Source organism: Cupressus sempervirens, chromosome 1 (genome assembly GCF_028749045.1).
Source record: "Cupressus sempervirens isolate cs-2001-9-10 chromosome 1, ASM2874904v1, whole genome shotgun sequence".
Taxonomy (NCBI): domain Eukaryota; kingdom Viridiplantae; phylum Streptophyta; class Pinopsida; order Cupressales; family Cupressaceae; genus Cupressus; species Cupressus sempervirens.
The window spans coordinates 227290139-227306723 of record NC_143118.1 but is presented as its reverse complement, the minus strand read 5'-3'; the positions used below and the strand labels follow the sequence as shown (position 1 = coordinate 227306723).

Below are 16585 nucleotides of genomic sequence, written 5' to 3'. Positions count from 1 at the left end.
GTATAGTATCATCTCATAGAGCACACCATTTCAAAGTTTCTTGTTCATGTGTGATTCTATTACTCTTCAAATTGTTGATAATATTGATAAATGAGTTTACAACATAGATATTGTAAGAGTTTTCTACTCATTTTTTCTCATTGCAATTTACTCTTTATATGACAGAATTTTAATATAAGCATTATAATAAAATGTGTTTTTTATAATGCATTATTATATTAAATAATAAAATTACTATCCTATTTTTATGCTCAAGATATTTTGAACATTTCTAAGATGAATAAAATCTCCTATAGACGCAGTTAAAAAATATAAACAATAATAATAGAAAGCGTAGGAGAAGCCTATATTGCATGACCAACGGACGGTATGGATGGAATTCGTCAATTACATCTTCTTTATAATTAACATGAAAGCACCAGTGGTCTAGTGGTAGAATAGTACCCTGCCACGGTACAGACCCGGGTTCGATTCCCGGCTGGTGCAAACTTTTCACGAAATAGGTCTTTGTTTTTTTTGCTACGCTCAAATTCAAAGCTCCGACAGAGCTTTAAATTCTTGGAATACATATTGCGTCTTTGTTTAAATGCGTAACTGTGGGTGCTTCAACAGAGTTCTGCAACTTTTTGCTGCAACGGAACGAGAAACAATAAGATGCTAAATGATGATTCAAGTCCAGACCATTACAAGGAAAATTATATCTGACAAGACAGCTAGGTTTAACCAACATATTCTGAGGTTTCGTTATTTGAATTTTTAAGAATTTTAAGAAATAAAAATTTAAGACGCTAAAGTTCAAGAATAGTCATTTAGTTTATGGAAAATGATATTTAGGTAGAAAATTTAATAAAATTAGACTATTATTTCAAAAGCTACAATTAAATTATGTTATACAATAATAATTCTATATTATATTAGATATATCTATAATGTTAAAATGACTTGCTCTTCATATTTTCTCAATGTTCTAATTAGTCGTGGAAAATAAAGGTAAGGAGAAAAATGATTTTTTAAAACTTAAATTTGGAAAAATCCTGTAGAGCTAGATAAATATTATAAGTACAATTTTATTAAATACAATCTAATGCTTCACCTAGCACAACTTGCATTAGTACAATTTTCTTTCATATTTCTAGGCTCTTAGGTTTCCTTGCACTGGGTGAACACAAAAGAAAAAAAATTAGGTTATCAACTTCAACATATTTTAATTTCAGCTAACCAGTTACAGTTTTTCTAATTTGGGTTGCCCTAGCATTGCATTCCTATTTTCTCAACCATTTTCGTCCTTCGTTTGGAAATGGCTTGTATCCCTTTGTAGGCTTCAACATTCAAGACTTTTTGTATGAATAGAGTCATTCTACCAAAATAGTATTTACAATTTATTTTTCTTAATCTACGTTCCTCAAACTTTTGGCTAGGGTTTCTTTTTCATTTGTTTGGGTGAAGAGTTTCTATTAAATTTTTTGATTTGTGGATTTTTTATTTTTTTAGTTATAATTTTTTTTCGTAGTATACCAAACTTGTTAGCTAGGCTTCACAACAACATTAAACTATATTTATATAAACTATTGAAACTCCAAAAAAATTTGCATTACAATAGATTTGGCATATCAGAAACAACTAGTGGAGAATTCTTGTAGCTATGGAGTATGGTAGGCTTTTTTAAAAATTATACACTTACACATAACAACTACAGTGGACAGTTTTCATATGGCTAGCTCATTCTCATGGATTTTTTTTACAGTTATAAAATATTTTAAAATGTTTTAGAGTCTAAGACATTACATTTTTGATATTTTATCATATATCTTGGCTAAAACAAGTCAACAATGGATGTGTTCTTTCTCAATTAAAATTCATTGCTTTATGCTATGTCAGTAGGTTACAACCACCTAATTTGCACACCGATAATTTCCCTTCCAACTAGTAGAAAAGTCATATAGATACCCCACATCTCCAGCAAATGACATATAGCTTATTGATGGTTAGGATGGACATTTTGGGTCTCGACTCTCATTTTGATGGACTATAAGGTGCACTTTTTTATTTTTTAAGTTATAATTTCTTTTTTCTTAGTATGCCAAACTTGTTAGCTAGGCTTCACAACAACATTAAACTATATTTATATAAACTATTGAAACTCCAAAAAAAATATTGCATTACAATAGATTTGGCATATTAGAAACAACTACTGGAGAATTCTTGCAGTTATGGAGTATGGTAGGCTTTTTTTAAAATTATACACTTACACATAGCAACTACAGTGGACAGTTTTTATATGGCTAGCTCATTCTCATGGGTTTTTTTACAGTTATAAAATATTTTAAAATGTTTTAGAGTCTAAGACATTTGATTTTTGAAATTTTATCATACATCTTGGCCAAGTCAACCATGGATGTATTCTTTCTCAATTAAAACTCAGTGCTTTATGCTATGTCAGTAGGTTACACCCACCTAATTTGCACACTGATAATTTCCCTTCTAACTAGTAGGAAAGTCATATAGATACCCCACATCTCCAGCAAAGGACATATAGCTTATTGATGGTCAGGATGGACATTTTGGGTCTTGACTCTAATTTTGATGGACTATAAGGTGCACATAGGGTCTGGAAAAGAGGGCAAAAATTTGTTGGTAAGCCCATATCATTAGATAGATGAATTTCAATCTAAATGTAAGATGGATAACACTTTTTGAAGAAAGATTGAGCCTCTACGAACTAGTTGGAGCCTTTGTGGTGAAAACTCAAAGGCAGAGATTAAGGGGTAGTGGGGGTTTTGTAAAGGTGTGTTTAAGCTAGGAGTGCCTAGCATAGCTGAAGGGTGGTTGAGATTTTCCTAGTAGTGTTGAATGACAAGCTCATGGTTGTGCAATGCTTGTGGAAACTTGGAATTAGCAAATAAAATGGTTTTGTGGGTTAAGATTTGGATCTTTAGATGTGATGTATCTTTTTTGGTTAGTGGATAATGTAATCCAGAGGGTTAGTCTAATTAGTATGGAGATAGCATTGGAGGTTATGGCTTGTAAGCATACTTTCAAGATGGTTTAAGTTCCTCTCTATGTATATTTCCTTTATTATTAATTGTGAAAGTTAACACTGTTGCAGTTACTGATTATTAATCTCCTATCGTAAACGATTGTTAAACCGTCGAGAATAAATTCATAGCTAATATCAGAAATAACACAACTACAACTTCACCAATAAAATAAAGAAAAAAATTCACAACACAAAGAACACAATATTTTTGGACAAATTGTCCCTGGAAAAACCTCTAAGGGAAAACTAGTTCTGCAGATGGAAAATATATTTAGTAAATCAAGAGATACAAATTCCTTGCCTCTCACTGATAGAATTTAGACAACCTCCTAATTTCTCCTGTTGATATTCCCCACTGCTATGCCTAACGCTATCATTGCACCCTTGCTAACACTGCAAGACTATTTACTATCACTGTTAACTCATTTGCTAACACTGCAAATGCTTCTACAACTTGTGTTCCTTTGTTATGTTATGTTCACCAAATGCCTCCCTTGACCCCCTTTTTATACTACCTAACCAAGAGGTTTCTAGTTGCTTCTTGATCAAGACAACATAACCAAGAAGTTTCTAGTTGCTTCTCGATTAAAACAACCTAACCAATAGGTTACTGGTTGCTTCTAGAAGGAGTCAATTAATTAACAAATATTTGCTAATTAATCGCATATAGATGAATAGTTGTCCAAGCTACCTAAAACTAACACTCCCTCTTGACGAGGAAGTTGTTCTGCATAACAACCAACTTATCTATAAAGAAGATGAATTTAGCCTTCCCTAATGCCTTAGTCAAAATGTTTGCTACCTGCTCCTCTATAGGTATGTTTTGTAGCTAGACAACCCTCTATTGTACACAATCTTTGATGAAGTGATATCTGATGTCTATATGTTTAGAGCTATCACGAAACACTGGATTCTCAGACAACTAGATGCAACACTGATTGTCATAGTGTATCACAGTAGTGTCAACCTTCTAACCAAACAAGGCTACTAACAACTTCCAAAGCCATATAACTTCACATGTTACCATGCTAGCTACTATGTATTATGCTTTTGTTGAACTTAGAGCCACAAATTTTTGCTTCCTACTAAACCAAGATACAACTCCTAATCCAAAACTAAAACAACACCCTAAAGTACTCCTTTTGTCCATTGTACTTCCTGCCCAATCTGCATCAATATAGTCCATCAACCTAATACCTTCACCTTGAACATATCTGATCCCATACTCAATTGTACCATGCTAGTAAAGCAATACATGCTTGGTTGTTGTCCAATGCATTCTCTTTGGTTCAACCATGAACTAACTAAGTGAGTTCACTACAAATGCAATATCTAGCCTATTGTTGACCAAGTACATAAGCAAACCAATCAATTGCCTATATAAAGTGGGATCTACATTCTTCTCCTTAAATGTATCTACCTTCCTCCAATTTGTGATCATGGGTGTAGACATGGCTTTGCAATCCTCCATCCCAAATTTCTTCAAGATTTCAATGCAATGTTTCCCTTGACCAAGGAAAATCTCTCCATTTGTGTACCACACCTCCATGCCTAGAAAGTAGTGCATAAGTCCTAAGTCCTTTAGCTCAAACTCTTCTGCAATGTCCCTCTTGCAGTCTTCTATGAGCCCTAGTGAACCTATAAGAAACAAGTCATCACCGTAAAGAACAAGAATGAGAATCTGACCACCAACCACCAAGTAGTAGAGGTTAGCATCTGCTTCACTCTTCACAAATCCCATTTCTTGCAAGTACATATCAATGCACTCATACCACACTCTTGGAGCCTGCTTGAGTCCGTACAATGCTTTCTTCGATTCGTGCATGTGGGTCTCTTTGTTGTGTGCTACAAAGCCTTCTAGTTGCTCTATGTATACCTCCTCCTTTAACTCACCATTAAGGAATGTTGTCTTGATCCATTTGATGGATCCACCATCCCATCTATGTTGCAAATGAGATCACAACTCATATAGAAGTATACCTGACAACTAGAGCAAATGTCTCCTCATAGTCTATTTCCTCCTTTTGAGAGAACCCCTTGGCCATGAACCTTGCCTTACATTTATCGATGCTACCATATGCACCATGCTTTATCTTATAGATCCAACATGATCCAACTACTACTCTATCTGTTGGTCTAGGTAATACCTCCCACACATCATTCTGCATAATTGTGTTAAACTCCTTAACCATAGCATCCTGCCATACTTGATGTCATTCAACCTCCTGATAGTTGGAAGGTTTACTATCTACCAACTAACTAACTAATGCCACATAGTCATTGAACTTGGCTGGTTGTCTCCACTATCTAGTACTCTTCCTAAGAGCTCCCACAAACTCCTAAGTATCCCTTAGTGTCTCTTGAACCTTGCGGTTCTTGCTGCCAATTGTAGAGGATGAAATATCAACCTCTAAGTCTTCTAGATGCATTTCTTGTTGCACCTGTTGCTCCATGCTCTATGAATCTTCACCACTTGAGCCTATACTTGTACTGGTAACTGTACTTGTGCTTTGTTGCCCTTGACTAGGCCTTGGAGCTTCTGTTGGCTGCTCACTTTGATCATCTGTTGGCAATTCTCTAGACCTTCTAAATGCCTTGTCCTCCATGAATTTTATATCACACTTGAAAATAATTCTTCTGGTCCCAGGGATAAAAATCCTATATGCCTTTGAGGTTTCACTGTACCCAACAAAGTACCCTCTCTCTTTAGTCTGATCTAATTTGGTACGTGTATCACCTAGAATATGATAATATGCCAAAGTCCCAAATATTCTAAAATGACTAACATTAGGCTTCTTACCTGTGAAATCTTCCTTTGGTGTCATCCTCCCTAGCACCTTATGTGGAACCCTATTCTAAATGTAGACAATTGTACTACGTGCTTCTACCCATAAATAGCAGGGCATGTCCTGGTCATGTAGCATAGCCCTTACCGCCTTTGATATAGAACGTATCTTCCTCTCAACAACTCCATTCTGTTGTGGATTGTAAGGAACAGTCCACTCTCTCTTGATTCCTTCCCTAGTATACAACTCCTAGAAGTTATTTCCTTTGTACTCGCCTCTATTGTCTAACCGAAGAGTCTTTATCTTCCTTCCTGTTGAGTTCTCCACAAGAGCCTTGAACTCTTGGAACCGAGTGAAAACCTCATTTGTGGTCTTCAAGAAGTATATCCAAGCCTTTTTGGAGAAATCATTGATAAAAGTAACATAATACTCATATCCTTTGAGATATTTTGTCAACGTCAATCCACATACATCTGAATATACTAGATCAAGAACACCTTTAGATTTGGTGTCACCAAGGATGCTTTTGCAAACTTCCCCAACGCACATCCCATACATCATCATGCTCTATGCTCACCTTTGGAACACCTATCACCATCTCACAAAGAAATTTGAGTACTCCATGATGAATATGGCCCATCCTTCTATGCCATAGCTCTCCAAGATCTCTAGGATTACAGTTGCTCATGAGTGTCTTAGGAGTATCAAACTGCAACTTATAAAGGCAACCACTCCTAACTCCAATAGTTATGGGTGATTTCCAATCCTTGTGCTTAATCAACACATGTGTCCCTCTAAACAATACATTATACCCCCTATCATAAAGAACATATACATAAATGAAATTCATACATAATATTGGCACATGCAACACATCATGAACTAGAATTATCTTTCCATTCTCCCTCTGAAACTAAATAGTCTCTTTCCCAACTGAGTTGAGTTTGGACAAGTTTCCCATAGAAATATGGATATTGGTGTTCTCCTCCTTATAGCTGGAGAAGTACACACTAACTCCTATCATATGAAATGATGCCCCACTATGTATATATCTGATAGTCTATGAAGTTGAGCTCACCATACAAGCTATAAGTGAAAATTCATCTTCCATTCTATTGGAAAGTTCTTTTGCACTTGTTGAAACTACCACCTGCTTATTTGCCTTCTTCCTTTTTGGGCAATCACTGACATAGTGACCATACTCGTGACATCTAAAGAACTTGACCTTAGAAAGGTCCTTCTTCTTCTTCTCACTTTGTGAATTTGATCCTTTGCTAGATCCCTTCTTTGCTTTCCCTTTCCCTACTATGGAAACGTTCTCATGTTCTACCTCTTTTTAGACTCTTGTTGGCCCCATTGACAAGACTTAGTCTAAACTCCTCCTGAGTGAAATTAGTCTATAGTTGATCCCAACTCAGTAAGGTATCTCGTACATTGACAACTTGAACAAAGACACTCCATTTTTTAGAAAACTCATTTAGGGCTATTCTCACTAGCTCGTCATCACTGGGACTATCTCTAATAGCTGCTAACTCATCCTTGACAAGACTAAGCCTAGTGAGGTAACTTGTAACATCTTCTCCCTAATTCATCTGGGTATTTTTCAACTTCTCTCTGAGAATCATCTCCCTATTGGTGGTAGCATTCTGGTATAGATTCAAAATGGCATCCCACATCTTCTTCATCATATCTAGCTATGAGATATGTGGAGCAATATGATCCTTGATGCCATCAAGGATAAACCTCCTCACCTTGGCATCATCCTTCTTATATGCCGCCAGCTATTCCGCATCTGTTGGTACAACTACAACACTGGTAACATAATCCTTGATACCATTCTCTTCCAACAATAAAGAAATTTTGGCCTTCCAGAAACCAAAATTTGAGGCACCATCCAATCTATCTTGATCTCTCAAACCAACTGAAGCCATCTTAATGGATTAAAGAAATAATAATTCTGAAGAGATCAATCTAGTTTATATAAACCCTTAATTTCTTTCCTATGGCAAAACTCTTCTACCCTCAACACTGCTCTGATACCATGTGAAAATTAAGTCGCTAATTATTAATCTCCTATCATAAATGGTTATTAAACTGTCAAAAATAAATTCATAGCTAATATCGAAAAATAACACAGCTGCAACTTCACCAATAAAATAAAATACAAAAAGAAATTCACAACACAAAGAACACAATATTTTTAGACAAATTGTCCCTGGAAAAACCCCTAAGGAAAAACCTGTTCTGCAAATGGAAAATATATTAACTTGAACAAATCAAGAGATACAAAATTCTTTGCCTCTCACTGGAAAAATTTAGACAACCTCCTAATTTCTCCTACTGATATTCCCCATTGCTATCCCCAACACTATCACTGGGCCCTTGCTAACACTGCAAAACTATTTGCTATCACTGCAAACTCATTTGCTAACACTACAAATGCTTCTACAACTTGTATTCCTCTGTTGTGTTATGTTCACCAAATGCTTCCCTTGACCTTCCTTTTACACTACCTAACCAAGAGGTTTCTAGTTGGTTCTTGATCAAGAGAACCTAACCAAGAAGTTTCTACTTGCTTCTCGATTAAAACAACCTAACCAATAGGTTACTAGTTGATTCTAGAAGGAGTCAATTAATTAACAAATATTTGCTAATTAATCACATATGGATGAACAATTGTCCAAGCTACCTAAAACTAACATTAATAAAATATTATAATGTTACCGATTTTTAAAAAAGGACAGGTAGCTTAAATCTTTTATTTTTATTTCTTCTTAGTGTCATTTGGATTCACCATGGTTATATCTACTAGAATCTCAAAAAATGTCTAAAATTAATAGTCTAGCACCAATCTATAATGTTTCTTAGTGTTAGTTTTTTTACTCCAAACATTGAACTACCAATACACATTAGTTGATGTAATTAATTTTTTTTTAGATGACAAGGAAGATGAAATACTCATTCTATCAATGTTATATGGTCAATAAAACATTCATTTGATTCAGTAATTGGCAGAAATCATGTACTATGTTTAAAGTCAGTTTCCTCAAATTGGCAATTTCAAGATATTAATCATAGCCATGAAATATTTGGAACTTTATTAGAATTCGATTGATGAATTTAGTGATCAAATGGGGAAATGAAAATAAATTATTTTAGAGACTTTTAGATTCATTGCAATCATTCAACAACTCATTATGTTAAATATTGTTTGGGTTGACGCAATAATAATTTTATATTTTTATTAAAGGTTCATTTCAATGGTTATAATTTGAGAATTTGTAAATAATTTTGGACAATATATTTAGTTGATGATAAGAGAAAAATATCATTTTATTGCAATATAAGATTTCTAACATTTATTCATAAATGAAACATGTTTCTCTTTCTTTATTTTTCATTAATTTATTTAGAGACTTATTTTGAGTGACTAATATAATTTTTTTGAATGAATTATTACTTGTAATGTTCTATTCTCTTTAATAACATTATTAAAACAATATTAAAAATTGAATTAGTTATCATAGTATTTATAAAAATGTATAATATTTTATGGAAGGAACATTTGAAAGTTTATATCAACTAAAGTTTTAGTTGAGTTGCTTATAAATATAATAAATAAATACAAGGATTTTTATTATTTCAAGGAAAAAAGGAATGAATTTATTGAATATTTTGAGTTTGAAATTCTCAAATGTAGCTAAATACCTCTATATGTGTGATGTGTGCATGCCTCACTTTTATTTGAGCTTGAAAAACATTTGGAATTAAGACAAGATCTATCTCTTTTAACTCTTTCTTGTTTTTAATTTTGATTTCCATCGATTTATTTGTATATCCCTTCCTTTAAAGCTATTGGTGGGAACTTTGATGTATTGTGCCTCTTGTTATTTTTTGGGTTGAGATGGTTAAACATCCACTAGAGTATTTTATTTATTAGTTAACAAAATTGTGTGTGTGTGTTTGAGATTTTAGAGGAATTAAATAATAATAGTGTAGCTTTATTAATTTGTGAGAGAATGTCAAGGAAATATTTTATTGAATTAAATTAATACAAGTCATTTAATTATGATTAGGACATTAGAATTTTTCTTTTTAAAGTTAAATTAATTGGGTGAATAGAGGCGATACATTACTCCTATAACATGTGGGACTTAGGAACCCTACACGTAAGTATCATTATATCAAAATTGCTCTCCAAAATTATCATACTTGTGGGATATTTTAATGTTTCATGTTTTAAGAAGTTGGATTCAATGTTGTTTAATTTGATACTTCTCTTAATTATGGACATCTAGTCTAATGTTCTCTTATTCAATACCCAACATGTTGATGATGGTAGAGATGATGTGTTGGGAAGAAAGATCCTCTTATTATGGCATCTAGTCTAGAAGGTAGTTGCATATAGATGAGTAGAGTTTGTACAACCCTCTACACCCTATATGACCCATACAATCTTGTTCTATCCATGTTTGATCCACTAAATGCACCGATCTATGTAATTGTGTTATGTACAATGCTCACGAACTTCCCTCCCATATGAAGAGACATGCCTCCAACCTGTACATTCATGGAAGTGCCTATGTAGTAGAAAATATGCACCTAATTTCGTCAGTTCTTAAATTTAATAATTAAACTAAAAATCATGTAATGGTGGTTATTTAATCCACCATCTTTAAAAGGTTTTGTAACATTTAGAACATCCTTAGATAAAAAATAAGCTTCATCTAGCATTGGGTCAATGTTAACTGAAACAACTTCTTCATGTTTTGCTACAACTAAATTTGAAAAGTCTTTTTCTAAGATCAATGCATTAGGAAAATCAATATTTGAATCTTTCACTCTTAGATCTCCTTATTCAGTGGGTAACAAAAACTTTTCAATGATCTCTACATCAAACAATAGAATACCATCCATGCAAGTTATTGATTCTTGAGGTTGTAATGCTTCAATGATCTAATCATCAACCATATATAAATTTATATTAAATGTTCTTTTACCCACTAAACTCGTGGGATTGAAAGAGCCTTCAACCAAGCACATATCAATCTCATTTCCAATAGAAGATGATGGAGTCATATCTTTGAAGCAGAAAGACTTTGTAAGGGTTTGACTTAAAGAATTGTATTCATCCCCGTTCCATTTAAAGTCAAATGTTTCATATTCTATACATTTGAAGCTAAAAGTATCAATTTTAGGATTTTTTAGGAAAAGCAAAACTTTTGACACTATCAAATTCTAAAAAGAGAATAAGATTATGAGGTTTTTTCTCACTTACATCAATTTTTATTACCAATGCTTCGTATTCGTGAGGTCGCACCATTTCTTGTTGAACTTCTTTACCATCCAAGACTGAGTAGTTGCAAGAAACATGATTAGGTGAGGTTGTTGGGTGCTCTTCCTTGACAATCTCTAATTGTTTCACAGATTGTAATATCTTCTTGTCACATTCTTGTGAGTCTTTAAGATTATGAAATATGTCATGAAGGCTTCTCAAATAAAGTGCAGAAATATGGTCATCCTCCACATTGATATTGTTCTTCACTTCCCAAGAAATGCTCTCTTTGCAATGATCTCACAATTTATACAATACTTTATCATTCATCTAATGAATTTCCATGATAGTGAGATTCAACATTTTCTTGGTTGCAAACCTTCCTTTCAACATGGTGGTTTGACCAATCCTATATACATGAAGAATTTCAATACTAAGGAGACCAAATCAAATATCTATCTTTGTTTCTCTCTTCCCAACAGAGTCACCAAAAATTTGTTGGTTAACATATGTGTCTTTCCAAAAATAATCAAAAAAATATTGACTCTTTATGACCAAAATGAAAGACAAAGTGCATCGACATTGGATAGGTTACCATAAGATTGGTAACCTTCCTCTCAATTGAGAGGTACAATTCCCTTTTATAACATGTAATGAATGAGACATTGATTAAGCCTTTAACCAGAAGGAAAACAAGGCATGCTAACATTCATCTATCAACATAAAATTAATGTGATTTTATATTAAACAATTAACTACTAACTACAAATGGCATAAAAAACACATGTTTGTCTTTTACACTATGGAGGGAAAAAAGGAAGGTAAGACATTTCAGTTTAGATACATGAATGAGTAAAACGTAAAGATCATACATCAAGCATGTATGCAACAAAATGGAATAGTATATCATTTAAAGAGAAAAAAGATAACTCAAAGATTAATTTTAATCAAAAGAAATATATTTAAACTTAAAGATTTAGCATACATAATCTCCACCTTCAAAAAAACTATAGGTATTAGAAACTCTTTCCTAAAGAATAAAGATTAACCTCTTTCCTAAAGAACATATACTTTTCTAAAAAGAGAGAACCCTTGCTTTGTTTTATCTTTTACAATAAATAATCACAAAATAGATATTCAGTTTTGTAACTAAATCTTGAGCTGGAATCTTTTAAAAAATTCCTATGGTCTTTCATCTCACCCTAACTAAAATTATGAACATAATATTATGGTTATGTGATCTATGAACATAAGATTAAACTTGCAAAAGTAAGTCAATTTTGACTATTTAACACTTTTAGTATAAGAATCACATCTTAGTATGTGATGTCTAATTCATCTACTTAGACGCTTTTGTCTCCGATTCATGTAGTCTTTGAATTCTTCTTCATCTGACATCAAACCTTAGACAGTAGTTTCTTCTATAGAAAACCTAGAGTCTTCCTGACATCTTTTGTAGGCCACTTCAAATTAAACCAATGGTTGCCTACAAACCATATAAGTGAAATTAATTGGAGGCAAAATATGTGTTTCTAATAACAATTTAGAGTTATTTAGAACTTCATCTTGATCTAGAGTATCAATAATCAAAGTTAGACCCTATTGGAGTTAGTTAATTATAACTGCTCGATCTGTTACATCCGTAATTTGTGAGCAACTCTTAGTTATTGTGCGCAGATCTCACTATAATTTATGTTTAGTGGTGATTTTAACAATGATTAATGTGCATGTTATTTTGCGTGTTATCTTTAGGGTAGTTTAGTTTCTATAAAGCATGCTTAATGCTTCTTGTATTCAAGAAAGTTTTATGGAATAAGATGAGTTTTCTCTATTTGTTTTCTCTATTTGCTTTGTAATATTTCTTATCATCTTCAATGCTCTTATTTTATTTTCCTAATTAGATCTATGGAAAAAATTTTACATTGTATCAAAGCCTAGTTGTTAGGCAAGCGAGTATTATTTTTTGTAGGGATTGAAGATTAGAGCTTGTAAGAATGGGGTTTTCAACGTTTGTCTTGATCATGCCATTCAGTTATCTCAAGTAGAAGCCACTAATTCTGCTTAGGCCCACAAGCAGAGGCTTGCATTGAACTTTCATAGCATCAAAGGTTGGACTTGATTCTACATCAGAGATAGGTCAAGATCGTACAAACTCGTGTGCCATCTTCATTCTTAAATGATAGATGATTTGCCTCTGTTTACCATCTATACTTTGTTTGAGGGAGATATGCAGATTATTGTCTATTGTATCTTCGATTTGATTGACAAATGTTTTGTGTTTGTTTGTCATGTGTTCATTATTCGAGTTGTATCATTGGGGGCACTCATGCAGATTGATCACAATCTTCATCATCTTGATTTTGAAGGAGGTTCTTCATTCAACACTATGGTGGTTATGATTTGACAGATACCCACAATATTTTTCATGTCAAAGAAGAATTTCTCTTTGTAGATTTTAAAAGGAGGTTGTAGATTTTCCCTCTTATCTCATTTCTTTCATTAGTTTTCTTTAACACAAACACATACCATAAAACAAATTACAATTCTTAAGGGTCCCATGACATTGAATCACATTTAAGTTTAATTAATAATAAATCTAATATATAAAAAATCCACATCAAATAATAACATACATTTGTTCAAAATACCACTTGGCAATAATTGGAATGCACAATCATCCATTATACATGTTACAGGGTATGAAAGGCTAAAAGAATATACATCATAAAAATAGATTACATCAACTTGTAAGATTTATGAAATCAAATACAATACACTAAGTATAACCATCCATCATAGAAATACAAGAACAAATAGAAATGAACATCTGCACAAACACATCTAGCAGTGGCATCTAACGGTCGGATCTCGATGGTATAAGAAAAAACACTACCACCTGACCTCGTGGAACCTAAAAAGGTCCACTCCCACTACATTGAGGAGATAGTTTGAAGTCCCAAATAGAATAACAAACTCAAAAGTCAAAAACCAACATCTAGGTTCAAGGAATCATCTAAAAGTAAACTCTCTCAAAGGGTACCAAGACACAAGTATCAACTAATCCCAAAGGCAACACAGACATGTAGGAAATATACTATGCAAGTGGGCAAGTGTCATTGCATGAATCAATGCTAGAGTTACCCTGGCATTCTAACTTGACCTCGGCCTCCTAGTGACTCTATGCGGCACTAGTATCCTTTCGTACTGACAATGTATACTAATGATGCATGGTCACAACCAAGTGTTCTCTCTACTCCCATTCTAGTCTATACTAGCACTCGAGGCATGGGTGAGAACATACAAAGACTCTTATTAGGTTCATTTTATTCTCATTTAGTGTAGTGTTTTCACTTATTAAACAACTTACAATGGGTTACCCTGGTAGCCACGTTAGACCCCAGCCTCCATTGCAAGCCACTTCCTGACATTACATATAGATAACCTACCCTAAGCTCATAAAAAATCACAAATCAAAGAATCATAATATTTCACCTCAGTCCTATACAAGTGACTGGAAAGCATAAAAAGGTAATTCACAATAACCCATCAATTCTTTACAAGCAACTGGAAAGCATCCAAAAAAATATTGATTGAAGACTCAAAAAGGTTAAGTCAAATATGACATAGCATGACATTACCAAGAAAAAATCATACAAACACCTCAGTCCTATAAAAGTGACTGGAAAGCAATCCAAATATAATTGATCGAAGACTCAAAAGTTATATCAGATAGGTCACACCATTCACCTCAGTTTCACAAAAGAACACTGGAAAGAAATAACAATCAATAGATCAACACACATCATAGAGCATACCAAACACATTACCATGGTTGAGTATAAAAGATCGAGATCAAAACATCATCATGATATCACAAACATAGAACTCCCTATCCTCTAGTAAACATTCTAATTGGCTAAAGCTAAGTCAAACCCAAAAAACCTAACACTAGTAAATCACATGTTACATAAAGTGCATATAAAAGTGAATTTCATAATTCATTAGGTTTTGAAAACCTTAAAGTTCAATATTTACTAAAAGTTTTCAGATTAAATCATAGACAATTCTATAATGGAAATCAATATTCTCAAACAAGAGTTTCAACCTAGAGAACTTCTGAAAACATAAACACAATAGACACAAAGAAGACAAGAATTCGAAAAATGAGCAACTACTGCATAGATCCACAAAATCCTACCTGAATCTAATGCTAAAACAATGAACGCACAAACACGCAAGAATCTTCCTTTTCCTTCGAAAACCCTCTTTTCGAAAATTGGCTCCTCAAAACTTGTGTATCTAGAAATAAGCTCTAATTTCCTTAATAAAAAGTTTTTCCTCTAAATCAAGGCTTTAATCATGCAATCATGCGAAAACCCTTTGTCTTTAATTACTATATTTTAATTTTCATGCACACACTTTATGCAATGTAATTGAAATAAACTTTATTAAATTAAAATTTTCTCTCCCTTATTAAATCATACGACATTTTTAATATAATATTTATTAATTTAACTAATTATTTTATTTAAAGTTTATTAAAAATAAAACTCCTAGATAAATTATTATTAAATTAAATTAATATAAATATGCCTAAATTAAAACTTTAATCAAATCTTTTAAATTTAATTCTTTCATGCACATTTAAAGAACTTTTTAATTACAATATTCTTTTATATTTTCTTTTCCTCCACTTATTAATTAGTGTAAGCACTATTTAAAGCATAGTTTATTATTTAAATTAATAAGAATAATTAAAGCTCATTATTTAAATGCAACTCTAATTTAATAATTATAAATTAAATAATCATAATAAAACAATATAAAATCTTTAATCTTTTAATTCTTTTTTTATCCAACTTCTTAAATTAGATTTTTTAAATAAATATTTTAAACTAAAGTACATATTTAATTAATTTCTAAATAACATCATATTCTAATCTTTCTTTAACCAATCTTCTAAATTTAGACTTTATATTTAAAGCATAAATTTAATTAATTTTTAATTAATCAAATATTCACATATTTTAATATATTTTTTTTAATCAAATAATATTTATTACTCAACTAATAATATTATTTAGAGTTTATTATTAAAATAAATTCTTAAATAATAATAATTAAATTAAATAAATATAAATATGCTAAATTAGAACTTTAATTTAATCTTTTATATTTAATTATTTTATTTTATTAATTTTTTAATTAATTAAATATAATTAAATATTAAATTTAATATATACAATTTTCTTGCAGCAACTTTAAGCAATTTAAATTAAAATATTTTTATTAAATTAATTTTCTTTCTCACTTTAATTATCATGAGACATTTTTAATATCATATTTATTAATTTAACTAATAATATTATTAAGAGTTTATTAATTAAAATAAAACTTTTAAATAAATTATTATTAAATTAAATAATTATAAATATGCCAAAATTAGAACTATAACTTTATCTTTAAATATTATTCTTTTATTTAAGT

At 31.9% G+C, this 16585-nt stretch overlaps 1 non-coding gene across 1 annotated transcript; it reads left to right on the top strand.

The window, feature by feature from the left end:
* Positions 1-415: 415 nt before the first annotated feature.
* TRNAG-GCC (transfer RNA glycine (anticodon GCC)) lies at positions 416-486 on the top strand. The gene has a single exon. It is a non-coding gene; the product is annotated as a tRNA-Gly (tRNA).
* Positions 487-16585: the final 16099 nt, after the last annotated feature.